This window comes from Petaurus breviceps, unplaced genomic scaffold (genome assembly GCF_028583685.1).
Source record: "Petaurus breviceps papuanus isolate PSGF00001 unplaced genomic scaffold, PetGlider_PUasm1.0 175, whole genome shotgun sequence".
In the NCBI taxonomy this organism is placed as follows: domain Eukaryota; kingdom Metazoa; phylum Chordata; class Mammalia; order Diprotodontia; family Petauridae; genus Petaurus; species Petaurus breviceps.
Genome location: NW_027185764.1, coordinates 32,621,632 through 32,643,171, shown reverse-complemented (window position 1 = coordinate 32,643,171; position 21,540 = coordinate 32,621,632). Strand labels below are relative to the sequence as shown.

General features: G+C 38.6%; 1 protein-coding gene and 1 pseudogene across 6 annotated transcripts in view; one reads left to right on the top strand and one right to left on the bottom strand.

Annotated features, from left to right (window-relative positions):
• ATG10 (autophagy related 10) overlaps positions 1–21,540 on the bottom strand; it is a 318,137-nt gene that overhangs the window by 31,640 nt on the left and 264,957 nt on the right. The window lies entirely within an intron of this gene.
• On the top strand, positions 19,261–20,380 carry LOC138159087 (triosephosphate isomerase pseudogene; annotated as a pseudogene).

Below are 21,540 nucleotides of genomic sequence, written 5' to 3'. Positions count from 1 at the left end.
TTTCCAGAGTGTCCTCATGTACAGATTAGTGAATTTCCTCTTCCTTTTTCTAGAGTTACTGTATCATTGATTTATTAACACTGAACTCATGGCCAACAGCACCATAACTCACTCCTGAACAAAGCTTATCTAACATAGCTATTTTCTCTGAAAGGCACATTATAGCCTTCCTGCACTTAGGAACACTAGACAGGACTTTGCAGTAAGTTTGGGGGGCATTTTAAACAGCAAAATCACCTACAAAAAGCACAAAAATGTGGAAAATGTAGCACTAAATAGATCACAAAAAGGACAACTGTTTATAGGATGAGAAGTGAAACAATGCAGAGTGCCCCCTTGTTTGATCTTAGGAGGGAACATGCCCAGTCTGGCAACTAACATTTTTGCCCCCTCTACGTATGACTACAAATGACAAATGCCCCAACCATTGATTTTGGGGTTACAAACAAATTTTAGCAAGTAGGTACATTCACAAATATGGAATCCACAAAAAAATAAATTGCTTTGTCAAAGAAATAGGTGTCATGATATATGCTAAGACAGAACCAGTGCAATAAGGAGAGGGAGGAAAACCAAACTTTCAGCAATTTAAAGCATGGCACAGAATAGTGAAGCTTAAATTTATATAGAAGGTTATCCAAGAAAATAAAATTTGGCACAGATCCTACCTTAGGAAATATACGATTCCTACAACATAGCTCTTACTTTGTTTCCCATACATGTTGTTTCATGTTGTTTTTTGGTAAGTGGCCAAAAGTTTATTCTAGAATGTCGTTCTTCTTATAATATTAAGACACTCTGATACTTAAAACTTCTCCTCCACCGTCAGTTGCCTCTCCCCTCTGATTGAAGGACTGGAAGGCTGAGTCAAACTCCACCCAAAGCCTACCTTTGGTTTTTTCAGAATTTTCCAGCTAACCTCATTTCCCATGAGCTGCTCTGCCAGCTTTGCCCAGTTTTCTTCTGTGTATTGTCTTCCCCCAGTAGACTGTAAGCTCCTTGTGGGCAGGTACTGCCTTTTTATTTTTTCCAGCTGTATCCCTAGCAGTGCCTAGCACATAGGAGACAATTAATAGATATTTGTTGACTACTGACTGATAACAATACCTAGCATTTATATAGAACAGCCTTAAGGTTTGCAAAACATGTTTTTTCAGGGCAGCTAGGTGGTATAGCAGATAGAGCACCAGGCCCAGAGTCAGAAAGACTCATCTATGTTCCTGACTTCAAATCCAGCCTCAGGCACTTAGTAGCTGTGTGACCCTGGGAAGTCACTTAACCCTGTTTGCCTCAGTTTCCTCATCTGGAAAATGAGTATCTTTGCCATCCCAGTATATTTGCCAAGAGAATCCCAAATGCAGTCACAAAGAGTCTGACAAGCCTGAAAACACCTGTACAACAATAACACTACATGTTATCTCATTTGACCTTCACACTAACCCTGTGAAGTGGATGCTATTCTTATTCCCAGTTTACATATAAGGAAACTGAAACTGAAAGAGGTTAAATGACTTGCCCATGGTCACACTGTCAGTAAGCATCTGAAGAAGGATTTGAACTCAGGGCTTACCAACTCCATGGACAGTGCTTTTACCTGCACCACCTAGCTGCCTTATCAGTATTTTTCATTTTTCCTATACTAAATGGAGTTCTTCTAAAAGCAGTAATAACTTCCATTTCTAGTGTTACACAAACCATCAGGCCATTTATAGCCTTTCCATTCATGACATAGAACAAAGCATTGTGATAAAAAATGTCCTTCCCACATACAAGTCATATGATAAAACAAGACGCCTGTGTGAAGAAGGCAAAGTCACCATGGGCATCACTAATGAATTCTGTAGCACTCGTAATTTCTGGGTACTGGCATTTTCTCCAAATATGGGTCCAATTAAACTTTGCTCAATAATCCTTTCTGTTTTGTGGATGGACAACAAGGGCTTCAGATTCCTTTGACCTCGTTCTTTGCTATATTTCCCAAGTATAACAAAGATAATCTAATCTTAGTTGCAAATGCTTAGAAAAATGCAACATCACAATGTAAAGAACCTTCACCCACTTGCATCTTAGTCCTGTATAAAACTATATTTAATATAATTTAGTGTATGGCTCAGTCTCCGGCATTATCAAAAATAAGAGGAAAAAAAATTACCCAACACCTCTCCTTCTGATCTCTTTGAAACAGACATTTCCCACTTGCCACAAATGCCCACACCTTCTCATCCTCTGGGAATGCTCTCCATGTATGGGAGGAAGAATACTATAGTAGAAAGAGCATCATATTTGCAGTCAGAGGGTGTGGGTTCCAATCCCACCTTCACCTGTGTGACCTTGGGCCATCAGTTTTGTGAATCAGGCCTCAGTTTCCTTATTTATAAGATGAGAGTTTGGGACTAAAAGACCTCTTAACTCTCTCCTAAGTCTAAACACATAATACTCCTGAAATTGTTCTACATGCTGCAGTATGGTCCTTATGTTATGTTTACAGTCATCATGTGTTTCTCCACTTCCATTTGGGTGACTTGCAACTTGAATTTTTTAGCCTATGGCATTATATAACTTAGATATAAAGAATATAACATAACAAATATTTATGTTAAAAAGGTCTTTGTTTTATGAAAAATCTTGGGGTAATGAAATCATCACCCAATTTCCCAAAGGTACCTTTCTCTTCTTCAATTTTGAGTCCAATTCATTGTCTAATTTCTGTGACTGTTCAAGATTATACACACTGATGGATGAGCTCAACAGATCCCTTCCAGCTGCATACCAAAAGGTGGATAATTGGGAGGGTTTTTTTAATCTACTTGACTTTTCTTATGTGTAAAGTTAGGCTGAATTCTTTTGAGTTATCATTAATTTCTACAAGTTTCTAGAGCTTGTCACAATCAGCAAAACAGCATCTACAGACTGGAGTACCTGGATTCTATAGAGAATCCCTCTTTAATTTGGATTTATTGTTGGGAATACACAGGCAAACTGGCAGAAGAGCCTTTTTTGGGGCGGCTAGGTGGCGCGGTGAGTAAGAGTGCCAGCCCTGGAGTCGGGAGGATCCAGGATCGGTTCCGGCCCCAGATACTTAACACCCACACAAAATAACTGGCCGTGTAACCTTGGGCAAGTTACTTAACCCCAACTGCTTTTAAAAAAAAAATAAGAGCCTTTTTATTGCTTGGAGCAAATAGGGCAAAGGGAACCAGCTCTTCTGTTCTTCATTCAACGTCAACCCTGCCCTTGGGATTTGCATGGACAGCATACTAAAGAGACATCACATTGGTGACAAAGGTCCCTATAGTCAAAGCTATGGTTTTTCCAGCAGCAATGTATGGCTGTGAGAGTTGGACCATAAGGAAAGCTGAGTGCCAAAGAACTGGCACTTTCAAATTGTGGTGCTAGAGAAGACTTTTGAGAGTCTCTTGGACAGAAAGGAAGACCAAATCAGTTAATACTTAAAGAAATTAATTCAGGCTATTTATTGGAATGACAAATACTGAATCTGAAGCTTAAATACTTTGGCCACATGATGAGAAGACAAGACTCACTGGAAAAGACCCTGATGTTTGGAAAGATTGAAGGCAAAAGGAAAAGGGGACAGCAGAGGATAGGATGGATAGATAATGTTATGGAAACAATAAACATGAACCTGGATAGACTTTGAGAGATACTGAAGGAAAAAGGGATCTGGTGTGTTATGGTCCATGGGGAGACAAAAGAATCGGACAGAACCAAATGACTGAACAACAACCCAACAAATGAAAGGAGTGATTAGGCACTGACAGGAGTCTCTCCACCACAGCTTCACACCAAACTCCTTTGGTGTTTGGCTATGTGAAGTCCCTCAGAATGATGTGCTAGGGGCAGGGGATGATGATAATGAAAATGAATTATCTGATTATAACTCAGATAAGAGTTAGACCAAGAGGCTTAGCAGCTAGAAAGACAAACCCTACAAAGGGCAGCAGCCTCCCTCATAGCTAGAGTGTCAAATCTGATCTGTTTTTGCACAATCGTGCAAGATGAGAATGATTTTTACATTTCTAAATACAATAAAACTATTTTCAAATGTAAAAGCCATTCTTAGCTCACAGGTACAAAAATGGGTGGCTGTCAGGATTTGGCAGGAGGCTTTCAGTTTCCCCATTTTTGCTAAGCATCAGCTGAAAAAATGCCAAAGGGTTTACTTAATTAGGTACCAAGCTAGGTCTAGTCACAAGTCAGTTAGTCAGTCAACAAACATTTATTAAGCTCCTACTATGTTCCAGGCACAGTGCTAAGCACTGGCATTATAAATATGAAAAGCAGGAATAGTCCTTGGCCTCAAGGAGGTTACACTCTAAAGGAAGCAGGCAATACACAAAGGTAAGATGAAGAGCTGGGGGAGGAGTGTTGAGGTGCTGACTAGGGGGCATAGTGAAGAAGTCCCAAAATAGGGCAACCAGGAGAGAAATGAGATGCTCTGACCTGGGCCCCTTTCTTAAGTGAAGTTTTGGAGCTCATGGCTCCTCTGTCCAGAGAGACAGAGAGTAGTGATGAGGTGGAGGACCAAGGCTGATGGGATCTTGCAAGATGATGAAGTTTTCCCAATAATGAGCTTTCTGGGGCCTAGGAGGGGAATTCGACAAGTCCCAAAGTAGTACAAGTCAATAAGCATTTATTAGGCACCCCTTAAGTGCTAGGTGGGCAGCCAGGTGGTTCAGGGGATAGACCACTGGGCCTGGAGTCAGGAAGACTTGAGTTCAAATCCAGCCTGAGACACTTGTGTGACCTTGGGCAAGTCACTTAACCCTGTTTGTCTCAGTTTCCTCATCTGTAAAATGAGCTGGAGAGAGAAATGGCAAACCACTCTGTGTCTTTGCCAAGAAAACCCCAGATGGGCCACAAAGAATCAGACGTGACTGAACAACAAAACAACATGTCCCCGTCACTGTGTAGCCTCTTGTTATAAGGGATAGAAATGGTGAAAATTCGCTCCATCGGGAAAGACTTCCTGGGTCTTGGCCTTTCAGCTGGAAGGGGCCTCTATTCCAACCCCTTCATTTAAGGTAAGGAAACTGAAGAGGGAGAACTTGAACCCTTGTTCTCTCCTTCAAAGTCGGTGTTTTTCCACTGCACCATGCTGATCCCATTAGCAGTGACCATTAAAGAACAGCTATGGGTACTGGAGAGCAGCTGTCCAGACACCCAGCAGAGAGCACAATGACAAGTGACTAATGGAACACAGGCTCCAGCCAGCAGCTCACTGATGACGTCAGCAGAGGATGCTGATGGCCCTGCAGGCTTGGGAGCAGGACGTGTGCTGGCTACAAAGCCCCTTCACAGACTGCTTCTGGCCACGGGTGAGCCCTGGCCGTATCCCTCCTTTGCTGGTGGGGCGGTAACATGGGGATGCAAAGATCTGCCATCTGGCTCTGCTGTGGGATGAAGTCTTCTGTTCTCAGGGAAGTCTTGTGTTCTCTATCAAAGTAAACACACTTAGAGGAATGGGAAGGGTCATAAGCTATGGTTTTGAGTTGATGCTGATCTGCAAAGTGCCTTGAATCGGGAACAGCTTTCAGGGGCCCTCTGGGGAGGGAGGTGCTCAGGACTCGCTTTGTTGAGTATATATGCTCTCATGTTGTGCCCGGTTTGATAGGAATAATCAGACAAAGTTATCTGTGTTCTTTCAAGACCATAGATGTGGAGCTGAAAGGGACCTTGGGAGTCACTAGTCCAACTCTGTCAATTTACAGAATAGGAAGTAATCTATAAAGGAGCAGAGAGCCTCACCCAAGATCACAAAAGAGAAGCCAAGATCTGAATGGTGGTCCTCTGCCTCACCCGAGTCCAAATCCAAAGTTTTTTCTATATCACACTCTTTACACATATATGACTCTCTTTGCATATGCATGTAACAATTCTTCTTTGCTTTTGAAAAATAAAACATTTTAATGTCTTTAAAGCATAGTCATACCTATACTCAGCAATACAATTCCAAAGACAATTCCAAAGGACTCATGATGAAAAATGCTATCTCCCTCCAGAGAAAGAACTAAATGCCAATCGTAGCATACTATTTTTTGCTTTATTTTTTTTGTGGGCTTTTTTTGGTCTGTGTTTTCTTTCATAACATGACTAATATGGAAATATGTTTTGCATGACTGCACATGTATAACCCATATCAAATTGCTTATCATTTCAGGGAGGGGGGAAGGGAGAGATTTTGGAACTCAAATTTTAAAAAAATGTTAAAAAATTGTTTTCATGTGCAATTGTGAAAAATAACATATTTTAAAAAAGAAAACATATAGTCAAACTTTTTTAAAAAAGAGAATTCTGGCTTTAATAACCTGGGAAGACTAAAGTACAAAAAATATAAGAAAATGGCAAAAAACTGAACTAGAATCTTCCCAGTAAGTATATAATGATTAGATACAAAGCCTGGTAGAAGGTCAGTACTGACTGCACTTATGTGCAAAATGCTCCTTTCTAACTCTTTATTTGCATTTCTATTACTAAAATCATTTTCTAATAATGAAGTTGCTATAAAAGAAGCTTCATTACTAAGAAATCACCCTTATAGAAGTAGTGTTTTTATAGGTTTGTTCCTTCCTAGGAACTTTTATTATGATGATACAAGTTATATATCATCATAATAGAGCTTACATTATAATACTAATTGTATAATGCTGTATCAGGTTGTAGAACTCTAATACAGTAGGCCTTTTAATAAAGTATTAAAATGTTTCTGTAATAAGGTTACCAAGAATGCTAATACTTTAGGGAAGATTGAACTTACTGATGGATAATGTTTGTACCAATGGTTATACACGCTCTACCAAGAAATAAAAACCTCTCATATATTTTGCAAAATGTAGTGTGAAAATGACTCTCATATGGCATATGTCCCATTTCTGTTAACAACTGAATACATAAAAGCAGGTTACTGATACTAAAGTTTTAAAATTATTAACATCTTCAACCCTTCTACTTATGTCCTTGCTCCCATCCTTTCTGTCTCTTCCAGGAACTTGTCCCTTTGATCATTCCCTCTCTCCCCCTGATTTTTAATTTCTTCAAATCCAATAGACCTTTCTCTGATGCTCAGAAGCATGCCTAGAAATAGATCTCCCCCATATTAAAAAAACACAAAACATTTACCTGATCCTAACATTCCCTCAGGTCATCACCCTATATCTTTCCTTTTATAGCCTAAGAAAGATTTTCTACTCATTACTCCTATTTCCTCAAGTCCCACTTACTTCTCAACCCTTGTTCGGTTTCTGTCCCTCATCACTACTCAAACTGCTCTCCCCAAGGTCAGCAACAATGTCCTTATTGCTAAATCCAATGGTCTTTTCTCAATACTCATTTTTTTGGGAGGGGAAATTGGGGTTAAGTGACTTGCACAAGGTCATATGGCTAGTAAGAGTTAAGTGACTGAGGCCGGATTTGAATTCAGGTCCTCCTGACTCCAGGGCCGATGTTCTATTCACTGTGCCGCCTAGCTGCCCCCTCAATCCTCATTCTTGATGTCTTTTCAGCTTTGATACTACTGTTCTTCTTCTCCATCAGTCATGGTACTCTTTCTACCTGTCTGACAATTCCTTTTGGGGCTCCTTGCACATTCGCCATCCATGTTTGATCACCATAGTTTACTGTACTCCAGGGCTTTGCCTGGGCCAAGATCACAGAAAAAGGTCTCCTCTTCTCCCAAATATGTGTGTGTGTTTATGTATGTATGTATGTATATGTGTATGTATGTGTACATCCAGTACTCATATCCTGCACCACCAGTTTGACATTTCCATCTGTATGTCTCAAAGTCTTCTAAAATCCAATATGTCCAAAAGACGTCATCTTTCTCCCTATACGCACACTAACTTCTAACTTCCTTCTTTCTGTGGCAGGAACCACCATTCTTCAAACAATACAGGTTCACAGCCTCAGAGTCATCCTTAATGCCTCCGTCTCACACTCACATATCCAACCAGTTGCCAAATCTTGGGATTCTGGCTCTATAACAGTTCTCACATGGGCCCCCCTCTTCTCTGCTAATGTAGTCACCAGCCTAGTTCTCGGTAGGTGACCTCCTCACCGCTGGTCTGAAATACAGCAATCGCCTCAAATGGAGTATCCCTGCCTCCACCCATTCCCCTCTCTTGTCCAACTATCACAATGTAGCTACCAGAACAATATGCTTAAAGCACAGGTCCACCCACATTATTCCCTTGCTCCATAATCTCCCTGTTATTTCTTGGTTCAAATACAAACTCCTCTGTTTGCCATTTAAACCTAGCCTTACAACTTGGTGTCAGTCTATCTTTTTGGACTTATACAACTCTTCCCTTCATTTGTCCTATGGTCCAGCTAGACTAGCCTTCTTGCAGTTCCTCCCATGTGACATTTTATGTCTGTTCTCCATTCCTCTGCACTGGCAGGAAAGCACTCCCTTCTCACGTTCACATTCTAGAATCCCTAGTTCCTGCTCTTATCACTCTGGAGACCAATTTTGAACTAAGCACAAAGGGCTATAAAACTGTGCATACCAGGGGTGGCCAGGTGGCTCAGTGAGTAAGAGCACCGGCTCCAGTGTCGGGATGACCTGGGGATCGAATCCGGGCTCTGATACTTAGCACCACACCCAGAAATAACTGGCTATGTAACCTTGAGCAAGTTACTTAACCCTGATTGCTTTAAAAAAAAAAACTGTGCATACCCTTTGATCCATCAATGTTACTACTAGGTCTGTATCCCAAAGACATCCAAAAAAAGGGGAAAGGACCTATTTGTACCAAAATATCTATAGCAGCTCTTTTTGTGGGGGCTAAGAATTAGAAATCAAAGGGACACCCATCAACTGGGAAATGGCTAAACAAGCTGTGGTATATGATTGCAACAGAATATTACTGTAATATAAGAAATGACAAGCAGGATGATTTCAGAAAAACCTGGAAAGACTTACATGAACTGATGCAAAATGAAGTGAACAGAACCAGGGGAACATCGTACACAGTAACAGCAATATTGTTCAATGAAGAACTGTGAATGACTTAGTTATTCTTAGCAATACAATGATCCAAGACAATCCCTAAGGACTAATGATGAAGCATACTACCCACCTCCAGAGAAAGAAGTGATATTCTTTGAATATAGATTGAAGCTGCTATTTTTAACTTTCTTTCATCCTTTTTCTTTAATCTTCTGGTTCAAAATGACTAATATGGAAATGTTTTATATCATTACACATTTATAAGCTATATCTGATTGCTTACTGTCTCTGGGAGGGGGGAAGAGAGAAAATGAGGGAGGGATAGAATTTGGAACTCAAAGTTTAAAAAAATGTTTAAAAATCATTTTAACATATAATTGGGGGGAAAATAAAATATATTATATATAAAAAAGATTCCCAACTTCCACTCAAAGCTCATTCAAGCAGCGCCTTCTATTATGAAGCCTGTTCTGATCTTCCTTCCCCTCGGCTGCTAGTACCTCTCCCCCTCAAAATGCCCTACACATATTTATTGATGTACTTGTTGTTACCTCCCCCTGGCCCCATGAGTGCATGACCTATTTCATTTCTGTCTTTGTATACCTAGTGCCTAGCACCGTGCCTGGGATGTAATATGGGACTAATATATGCTTGTTGATTATTGGTTGCTTTAGGGTTATAGAGATCAAGGGATCAAAGCCTGCAAGTAGCACTTCAGACACATACCATTTGGGGGAAGAGAAAGAGAAAAACCGGTGCACCTAGGTTACAAAATCCTATATACAGGAATGAATAAGTTCCACACAGCAAGAGAAAAAACTAAATTATAGCATGAAGAGATGAACTTTGTTTTCTCTCCTTATGGGCCTTGATAGGAAATAGGATATAGATTTACAAAGATACTCTTTGAAGTTAGTTTTTATTACTGAGAACATAATGACATTTTTGAGTTATAGAAGAAGTTAATATAAGCCTCTCTTCTCACTAGAGAATTTCTATGGATTGGTTCAAATGTTTGCTTTTTACATTTATACTTAAATGGTGTCAAGCACAGCTGTTATCTCTACTAGAAACATGTACAACAATTTTACCACCAGAGTCCGCCAGAGTGCCATCAGATCCCAGAGTTGTGTGCTGGTCTTAGAAATTCTCTCAAACACATCTCCCACAGTGTGGACTAGGAATAAAGGTATATGGAGACCAGTCTGTCTCTCTGCAAGGGATCCTTAGCATGAAGCATGCTGGGAAGTGTTGCCCAGTGGCAGTCTGGCCATAATCCTGTTTTCCTTCTTGATTTGGTGTGAGGTGTCCAGTTGACAGTTGTCAACTGTTTCAGTTGTAAAATTGTGCTATTCTCTATTTGCTATTTGCTAGGGTGGGAGGTAGAAGTAGCTGGATTGACTAGACGTCGGCTTCAAAGAATACAACAGACAATGGCAACTTAAAATCTGCCAGGCAAATTTCTAGACTCAGTATTTCTAGGTTTGTTTTCAATCTGACTGTTCAACCACTCCTCCTTTCAAAAGCAGAAATGAATGAACAACTGAATCCCTGACTGACAGCTCTCAAGGATGGGTCTCTTTTAATGTAAAAGCAATCGATTCCCAAAGACATAACACTGATAAGAGATGTCATACTGGTCCCTCACCTTTTAAAGCAGCATCTGCTTTGCACTTGTTGAGGGGAAATATTTCAGATGCATTAAACTGAACTGCAAGTTGGTCTATTATGAAGAGAGGCATCAGTACAGCAATCTAAAGTAACTAAAAGAACAGAGTAAGGGTCCATAAAAATAAAGGTGTGCAGGGCAATCCTAAAGTGTTAGTCAAACACACACAAACACAAGAAGGCAGAGTTAGAGTGGAGTCTGATGCTGCTCATAGCTCCCCACATGCAATCTACCTTTCAACTTGTCACCCATGGCTGCCTGTACTGAGAAGTGAGTCCCATGAGTAGAACAGCAGCTGAGTGCACATGAATCACAGGATGAAATCATCTAGTCCATCAACTTTGTTTTACAGATAAGGAAACTGAGTCCCAAAGAATTTAAGTATCTTTTCCAAGGCAGGGAGGTATAAGGGGGTAATCAGAGGAGTCTTTGATCAATTTGATGAGCCTGCCTAATCAATTCAGAATAGATGGCACCATGCCATTAAGTTTCCCTTTAGGAAATCTTTGTACTACATGTTATAAACAAAAGTATAGTCCCAAATTCAACCCAGCTTGGAGCCTGATCCAAGAAGGCTTGTACCTTCCTTCTAAGCTTCCAAGCTGGAGTTAATTGGGTAACAAATGAAATCGCAGTTTGTGGAGTGAGAGAAGAGATCCTTTATTGACAATTCTCCAGAGAAGCCGTTGTACTTGTTCCCTCATGGGACAAGACACACACATGTGCCCCACAGATGCAGAACAAAGATTTTATAGGCCTACCCCCATCACAATCATTGGTCCCAACTAGGTAGGTCATCCCCTCTCCTAAGTCCTCCCACACATCCTGTGCAGGATCTGTTTCCAAATCATTCATTGTTCCTAAAGAATCTCTGGCAACCAAACTATAAGTATTTCTCACAGAAACTCTAGCAAACTCTTTTGGGTGTTGTATCCTGCTTTGTGAGACAAGACCAAGCCAAACTGTTCAAATTATGAGGATTCTATTGCATTGATGTTGTTTTTTGAAATTTCCTTATTTGGAATTTTACCTTACCATACTCGCTATGTGTTACCATGTATATGTATGATGTTACCATGTACATCACTGTGTATTGATAGTCCATGTAAAGTTATTTAATCTTCCTACCATACCAGCAGCTATATATTCTCATAATGGGAGGTACCCATGTATGCCCAGAAATACTTTGTCAATAATGACTTTCTTTTCCACATCATAATATTTCTAAGAAGCATCCCTCTCCATTGTTCCCTATATCTAATCAATAACACTTAGCAATATTTTCCATATGCATTCCTTCCTTTTCATTTCTACTGCAATCTCTCTAGTTCAGACCCTCATCAGATCATGACTTCAAAAGCCTCCTAACTGGTATCCCTTCATGCACTCATCTTCTTTCAATCTACCCCCACAGAAGGGAGTAAGATCGATAATTAATAAGATTGTCAGCATGCCAAATATTAGCCTTCACCAAATACTACTTTCATCACATCCCTCCTCTGCTAAGAAAAATTCTTGATGGTTTTCCATTGCCTAAAAATTAAAGTTCATGTTTCTTACTTTTGCATTCATCTTCTCTAATCTGACATCAAACTATCTTCCCTACAAAAATCCTCCACTCTAGCCAACCTGGTTTTTGAGGTCCCTGAATGCCTGCAATTTCCCACCTCTCTGTCTTTCTTTTTGCCTGGAATATCCTCTCCTCACCAATCAAGGCCCAGCTCAAGTTCTTCCAAGTCCATTCCAGTCTATAAGGGTCTTTCCCCTTTTGGAGCTCATAGCATATATTGTCTATAACTGTTCATTTGGCAATCATATTGCATTGTTATCTAACTCCTGTATTATATTTGATTTTTTGATGAATTTATGCCATCTCTCCAGCTATACTGCAGGCTCCTTAAGGTCAGATGCCATACCTTATATTTATTTTGTTTTTTTGCTTTTTTTTTTTGGTGGGGGGAGGGTAGGGCAATTGGGGTTAAGTGACTTGCCCAAGGTCATGCGGCTAGTTTTGTGTGTGTGTGTGTGTGTGTGTGTGTGTGTGTGTGTGTGTGTGTGAAGTGTCTGAGGCCGGATCTGAATCCCAGTCCTCCTGACTCCAGAGTCAGTGCTCTATTCACTGCGCCACCTAGCCTCCCCATACCTTATATTTCTTTGGGACTCCCTAAGTATCCCAAAACAATAGATACTCAAGAAATACTTGTTGGTTGCATCATAAGAGATGATACTAGTAAGATAATCAAAGTTAACTTTCAGCAGAGATCTGTAGCACTCTAGAGGACTTCTGTCTACTTAAGGCTGATAATCTGACCAAAGAGAAACATAGCTTGGCAAAAACAATCTAACCATTGTTATTCATCATTTGTATTATGAACCACAAGTATGCAATCACAGGCACACAGACAATCTTTAATGATTGTCTGTATGCCAAATAATAATTTGCTTTTGCTATCAATTGTGGTAGATTGAATATACTTTTATCTAACCTAAGCTCCACGTTAATACCTGAATCAAAATATCCAAAGGGAACATAATGTTACTAAAAAGTAGATAATAAACAATAATGGTACAAGAATGTGGCCTTTTTTTGGTGCCATTAGTCACAGTTAATGCATTTTATCTATCCTCTGCTGCATCTATAACTCTCACCATCATTCCCTCATGGACCAAACTAATGATGCTTATAACCTCTCCAGACAGACAGTCCTCTGCAGAATTTCTAAAATTGGTTAACAAAATTAAATGCCTTGGTTAAGTCCATGCATGCAAAATACCAATCATGGTCCTATGGATGACTAACATATGGACATGTGTATGGACAGTTATGGGGGCAGGTAGGTGATGCAGTGAATAGAGTGATACGCCTGGATTAGGGAGGACCTGAGTTCAAGTCTGGTCTCATGACACTTATTGGGCATGATCCTGGGCAAGTCACCTACCCGGTTTGCCTCAGTTTTCTCATCTGTAAAATGAGCTGGAGAAGGAAATGGCAAACCACTCCAGTATCTTTGCCAAGAAAATCCGAAATGGGGTCATGAAGAGTCAGACATGACTGAAATGACTGAACACCACATGGACAGTTATGACTAATGTGTTGCCCTTAATAATCACTATAGCATCTGCTATGCACCAAGCATTCTGTGGCAATCACTGGGGATGCAAAGACAAAAATGAAAGAACCTCGCCCTCAAGGCATTTATATTCTACCAGAGGAACTGAACATAGATAATCATTTATTCATCAAAAATTTGTTAAGTACTGTTGTATACAAAGATCATACTAAATGTTAGGGATACAGAGATAGGGAGGATACAGACTCTATTTGACAGAGCTCACAATTTAATAAGGAAGGAAAATGGTCACAAATCACCTTGATATAAAGAAATAAGAGATGAGTACAGAAGAGACATCTATTTGGGATCCAACCACTTCACCCACTTCAGGGTCATGAGTCACTGGCTCCACTTAGGCCCTCCTCATTCCTAGGGGATGATGGATTTTAATACTATGCAAAGTTAAAATAGAGTAACAAAAATTGTAAGGATATAGGGCATTGTCAACATATTGACAGAAGCACTAATCAGTAGTGTTGCTTCACCACAGCACATATCAGAAGTTAATGATAAAGTTAGTAATCAATATCTCCTTTAACAGGGGTTATTTGGACATTACTAAAATTCCATTGCCCTGTTATAATATAGTTAAGAACTTCTTGGTTTCTCAGCATGGGCTTGCAGATGTGATCTCGTATTTGTTGACCTACTTAATGCAGGATTAAGCTCCTGTTCATACCTAACCCTTTATGCACAATAAAATCAGCTAGTTGCCCTTATTTTCATTATAAATCTCATGATGCCAATACCTACTCTAAGCTATGTAGTTATAATAAAACAGGCATTGAAATCATCAAGATTTATGGTTTTCCTTTAATATGACGCAACATCAATGACAGTTTTTTTTTTTTTTTACAAATTCTCAAATAACATTTCTTTGGTATTTCTGGTTCTCTTATATAGTGACATAGTCAACATTTATAAATAATTGTAGAACTAATACACTGAGGCTATATCTCTATGGCACCTAATTGATTACTACTACTTAATGTTTATCAGCATCATCATCATCACTGTTATTGTTGTTAATAAAGCTTCACCATTTAAAATTCAGGAATCAGTGGAACTAACAAAAAATGCTTTAATTAGTTCTATGTGTGTGTGTATGACACAGAGAGAGAGAGACAGACAGAGACAGACAGAGAGACAGAGAGAGTATCAATTTCCATTTTGGAACAACTGTTAGTGAAAAACAAACAAAAAATGTAACCAAATTGTATTATATTGCTTATTTTAAAATCAGATGCAAATGAAAACTAACCAGCATTCTGTAAGGGAAGATTATATGGAATCAGGAAATTTCAATAAACTTGTTTTACTAGGAAACTTGAAAGTATTTTTCTAATTTGAAATTGTCCGATAATAATCACCCTTTATATGTACTGCTTGTCTAAAAAGCTCTTGCTCATATTTTTTTCATTCTCTCAGAGGAATATAACAGAATTTCCCAGAAGCATTAGCGACATATCCATAGCAACTGTTGATATGTCTCAAAACAATTTGAGATCTTCACAATCTTCTGTAAGATATTTAGTCTCTCCCTGTTAACAGAATTCCACAATATGGTACAAAAGATTTGTGTGGCTAAGAATAGCTACCAACACACATTTTCCCCCCCAAGTTGACTGTGCCATAATGATTTAAATCTTCTCTATCACAGTTTCAGTTAGATGTGCCTCAACAATAGTATATCAAACTGCTTTGTGCAGAAAGATTTTAGAATCTTTTTTCTTTTTTAATCACACCATTAACACTCCTGACATTTCAGAAATAATGTTTATCGATTTTGGTGTTAACACTCCCATAAATTAAGTGATGTAATGGACAGAATTATTGTGGCACTATAAAGAATGTGTCATTCAGATGGTTAACTACATATTAGAGGGAAAAAAAGCACAGATTCTGGATTAATGTAAAAATAGCCCTCGCTATGGATGGTAAATAGAAGAAGAGAGAAACTGACACATCCTATCATTGTGATGATATGTCTATCTCCACAATTCTCTCTTGGCTGATGATGCTAAAAACAAACTGAACTCATTTATTGAAAGGATGCCACTGGAGTGATGGTCATTCTGGACAAGGCAAAAAGGACAGAAAAAAGATGACAGAGAACACAAAACATCTGATTTTTGTGACATTTATTCAAAGGAAATTAGTGTAAGTCAAAAACAATCACTAGTGAGGAAAGGATTAGAAAACCCAAAATGAAAAGGAATGTCACACGAAGAAAAGTCATAAATTTTAGTGAAGATAAAGCTCCACCAGGAACTTAGTTCTGTCCCTCCAGAAAAGGAAATTTAGGAAGAGCCCAGCAGAATCATGCTGAAGACTATGGGGTTTCTCTTGCAGTGGAATTCAAGAACTACTTTTTGCCTCTAGAAAAATTAAAAGGGAGAAATCATTGCCTAAAAGGGAAACTTTTAAAAGTAATTCATTAAGAAAAAAAAAACTACTCAGCATGCTGAACTTCTAAGGCAGGGTCTGTGCAAAAAATTATTCAAGAATGTAAAAAGGGAATATGAACATTTCCCACTATTATCCTCACTCTCAATTTTATAATTCAACTAAATCTGATATAAACCCATAATGGGTGTAATCCTTATTGGTCAAGAACAATACAGTGATCTATTATTGGGTCATATCAGTTAATGATGAGCATTTATTGAGTGCCTACTATGTTCCAGGCAAGTCTTTACAAACAGTGACTTCTAAATATCACCAGAATATGAATGATCTCCATTTCTGTGAGCTATCCAAATAGTATCTGTGAAATCTATAAGCATTAAAGTAACTGGCTTTATCTTGTCTTAAAACAAAATTATATTGTTAATGATCTCTATATGATTTGCATGAATCCTTTATGTCATGCTGGAATATCAAAGTTTCTTTAATCAAGAGCTCTTAAAAATGTATGTAAATAAATAATATGTCAGTATTCTGGCTTGAATGTGGGGGATGGGCAATTATTTAAAGTCAGGAGAAGAGATAATATATACTTAAGATACAAAAGTTCTGAACCAATGTGTTTCAGGACAATCTAATTTGGGTCTTTCTTCCTTTCCCTCTTTACTCTCAGAGAGAAGAACTAATAATAACTAGAGACATATCTAGTATCTATAGAATATTCCTGCAGTATCTATTTTCTAAATCATCAAGCTGTTCTTTAGTTTTATGGAGCAGTTTTTCAACTGTCGAGGCTTTCTCTATAGCAAGGCAATTTGATTTCTATCCTTGGCTCTTCGATTTTACATTCCATCATCACTAAACATTGATTAAGCCCACTGCATGCTCCTCTATGTTTGTGTCTCTGTGTCTCAGAAGGTCATGTTTAATACAAGGCAATAATATGAAAATTTTCAGAATACAGTCGACTCTGATGCAGTATTTATTAGTGAGAGCCTCTGCCTTTACTGAGAATTTAAAAAGTCCCTTTCTCCCCTTCCTCTGCTTTCCTCACCTCCCAATAAGATATTAGAATCTCTCCAATACACAAATTATTCTTTAACCTTAAAAACATTTTCTAGAAAGTCTTACTTAAAAAACCATAATAATCAAAATTTCAGGAGAGTTACCTTACAGGAAAAGCAAAGATAAAAAATAATATTTAAGTTACAATTTGCTAATGAGTAAATTATTTCTTAATAAGTTCATGTATACACAGACAAATTAACCTATCTGAAATAGCAAAACCCTGAGGAAGAGCCAGGAGGAGGCATGTGCCAGGTATGCCAAAACACCACTACCACTTCAACCACCACTTCAACCACCACCTCCCTTCAGCCTCCCTGGAGATAGGTTGGGACCCTGAACCTAAGAGCCTTGGGAATTACAGCTCCCTCCAGAAACTGACCCTGCTTTCAGCCTGGACCCTAAAGCCACCATTAAAGGGAATAATCATTTTGGAGAAAGGGCCCCATCACCAATTACTGTCCCTTTGCCAACTACTATGCAGAAAGTAAATACAAGAAGCCTCAGATCAGGGCTTTCTGCTTCTGGCACAGACTTCTAGATCGAGAAAATGGTCCCTCTAGAGACACTGTTTAACACATCCTTCTTCAGGTGCTACAGCCCCTACCAGCCATTGAATATTTGGAAAATAAAGTTCTCACCACCAAAGTCCTCAGCACTGTCAAATGAATCAGTGTCAGAAAGTGTGATTTTCTAAGTAGAAATCACATTAAATAAGATTCATTACAATCTGCTTTGCCTCTACACCTTAGGGACCTCTGGCCTTTTCCATCTGACTTGTAGCTGAAACCTCCTACTTTGTCATCTCTCCCATTAAAATGTGAACTCCTACAGAGGAGGGGCTGTCTTGCTTTTTTATTTGTATCTCTAGTGTTTTGCACATAATAAGTGAATTAATAAATGCTTGCTTATTCTCTCATTTATTCATTGATAAATTTATATCTGGGTAGTATACCCAATCTATATAGTTTTCTTTTTTTCTAGAACACTAGTGCTTATAGGATAATAATAATTCTAATTACTGATTAGAATAACAAATTATTAATAATAATTCTAATTATTCATTAATTCACTCACCCATATTCTTTGTAACATAAGAAAAAAAATCCCACCAAACTATGGTATAGGGAAACTTGAAAAAACTTCACCAGGTGCCTGTTAAAAACAAAAGCTTTTTGGGTGCCTGAATGATACAACTGTGTAACCCAGACACTGAACACACCATATTACATATCATGAGTTTGATTTTATATTTTGTCAATGAGGGAATTTTACCCACATTTGCACGTGTTTATGCTATTTTTTTTTGTTCTCTTTCCATTCAGTTTTTACAAACACCATCATACTCTTAGATAATGAATGTAGACTCTGCTGAACTCTAGATGCACTAAAATCATGAAGAACTAAAGAAGTGTTTATATAGTTTATCATCCCATCCTCTATCAATATTCATGCTACAAGTAGGTATTTCTGCCTACAGAAAAAAAAGATAACCACCTGCAATAGGCCAAATATGACCAGGTCTTAATATCAAACTTGATACTAAGACAAAATGAGATAGTCCTCATATAATAGCTTAATAAAAGGAGGTCTGTTTAGTCATAGCCGGGAAAAGACCTTAACAGATTAAGGAAAGGATAGTCAGCCAACGATATAGAGGTGTCTCAGGTGAGAGCAACCTCCCAGTCAAGACTCAGAAAGGTATAGAGTTCACTGTGACTTTTTGTACTTGGATAACTCACATCAACTACCTGAGACTTAATCTCCTGAGTGAGCCAATCAAATCTCCAATACCTTTTCAGGAACTGGAACTTGGAGTTTGGCTAGTAACCAGCTAGATCAGTCCACATGACAAGAGATATTGTTAAATATACCTCCTGCTACTTGGCAAAGGTACTGAATTTGTCGTCAGAAGACCTGGGTTCCAATCCTGGGTCTTTAATTGCCCAGAAGACCTTGAGCAAATTATTTATTTTTTTTTGGCCTTAGTTTTTCCATCTGCGAGTTGGGAAAATATATTTATTCATGAGAGTCGTTAGTGATGGGCTGATGAACTAAATTGAAACTGAGGTCCAAATTCTATGAACTCTTTTCAATGTATATCAGCATTCACTGTTAGAAATTTCTTAAAATGTCCTTCAGATTTAATCAATTTAATTCAACAAGCTTAGATGGTTCATTAGATAGAGGTCTTAGAAGGCCTCTATCCTTCTTTGTGTTTCTTAGTTAGCACATTTCACATTCATTTAAATTCATTAATTTACTAACTACTGAATAGCCATAAATGCTTGTTGAATATGTGTACCTTGATTTTTCCCAACAGAAACTGAATACAAAAATTGGTGAAGCTACTCAGAATTGCTACAAATTGGTGAAGGGAGCATTATTGGGGAGCTTAGACCTGCCATGCTTAAGGATGATAAGGCCAACTGGTGATCCTGGGACACTGAAAAGACACATATCTTTTGGTAATGAGATGAGATGATTAGTATGAAGGTATCTCAAAAGGCCTGAGGGTGACTGCTTGTACTGGTGGGAAATTGGATGAGAAGAAAGCTGGAATAACTGAGAAGGTGGTTTTGAACAGACCAAGGTCACTGCAGATACCATGAATGACTAGAATGAAGTCATTATGGCCCAGGAGTCAGTTTGGGCTACTGGTACTGAGAAGATGGCTACACTCCAGCAGGCCCAGAAGGAATATGAGAAGCTTTGGGGCTGGTGTAAGAGCCACATCTCAGAGCCTGTAGCACAATCGACCAGGATCACTTACAGAGACTCCATCCAACTGTAACTCTAACCCTAAACCCTAACCCAGGCTAATCTGGGCAGCTCTTGGTGGTTGGAGCTTCTCTTAAGTCTCACTTCACAGAGTCATCCAAGCTAACAGCCTTTCATGTGGCCCTCTCACTCCGTTACAGAGCTGGAACTAGGCAACATAAGTCTGTTTTATTCCTTGCCTGGTTTATTCCATGTGATTGTGATAGACACCCTTCTTTCCCCTAATGGTCACACTCAAGCTGCACCTTCATCATGTGTGTGCATTGTACATATCAACCTTCAGTTCTTCCTCTAATGTACCAGGTCTTTCTCCATTTACTGTAAATTTGAACCAGCACATTTAAAAAATGATTTGTTGGTTGTATGCGTGTGTGTGTGTGTGTGTGTGTGTGTGATTTGTCCTTCATTCTCTAAGAGGACCACGACATCAGGGAAATGGTGACATGACTTGCAGTTGACAATGATTTGAGTGAGGAGGGCTGTGCAAAGTCACCAGCCTCACTCTCTCCTCTAGAGCCATCTGGGTCCAGTGGCCAGATATGGATCAGGATGAATGGAGATGACCCAGGATACACTGGGAGACCCTATCTCTTTTAAGCTAAGTAGTCTTTAATGCATTATCAGTAACTTGCATAAAAGAAAAGGTTTGAAATACACACAGGATAGGAAAAAGAGATTAGAAGGAATGACATATTGTGTACACACATCCCAAGGGCTGCTCTGGCACTCATGATGTTTTTTTCTTCTCCTATGTTAAGCAACATGTTAAAAAGATCATATTTTCATCAAAGTATTTAAATAATTTTATTTAACCTGCAAGGATTATAGGATCATAGATGGATTCAAAGCTGAAAGGCACTTAGAGATAATTTAGTTTAGAACACTTATTTTACAATTGGGGAAACCGAGGCCCAGAATGACTTGCCTAAGGACACATAGCTAAGTAGAAGAGGTAGGATTCAAACTAGTCTCTCTGACCTCTAACCTAGTATACATTTCACTACTTTCAGGATATAGAATTTGCATTTTGTGATTTATTTGGCATATTGTTATTATTTTACAGTAAAATAGTTTTGTATTAAATATGTGACTTTGAAAGTATCTTTTTTTAAAGCATGCTTTTTAATAAATCTGGAAGCCTTATTTTTTATTTGGAATTACAACTTCATTTTTATCATGTAAACTAATGGAAAGTATGGTTTTGTTTACAAAAATCTGCCTTATTGCCAATTTTTCAAGGATGTATCATTCAATAAAATTAGACACATATGTATTAGGTTGTTTCTCAGCTTCTTCTTTTAATAACTAGAGTTTCTCTTGTCTTTTTCTTTTCCGATTTTTAGCACAATCCGACTCCCATAATTCTTTGTGCTTCTCAGAAGCACATTTCACATTTCACCCAGGCCAACTCTCTAATTATAGAAAGATAATTTGTATCCTTTGTAACAATTTCTGTTTACTAATTACTGAATGGTCATAAACGCTTGTTGAATTATGTGCTAAGCACTGTACAGAATACACAGCAGACCTAACAAGGG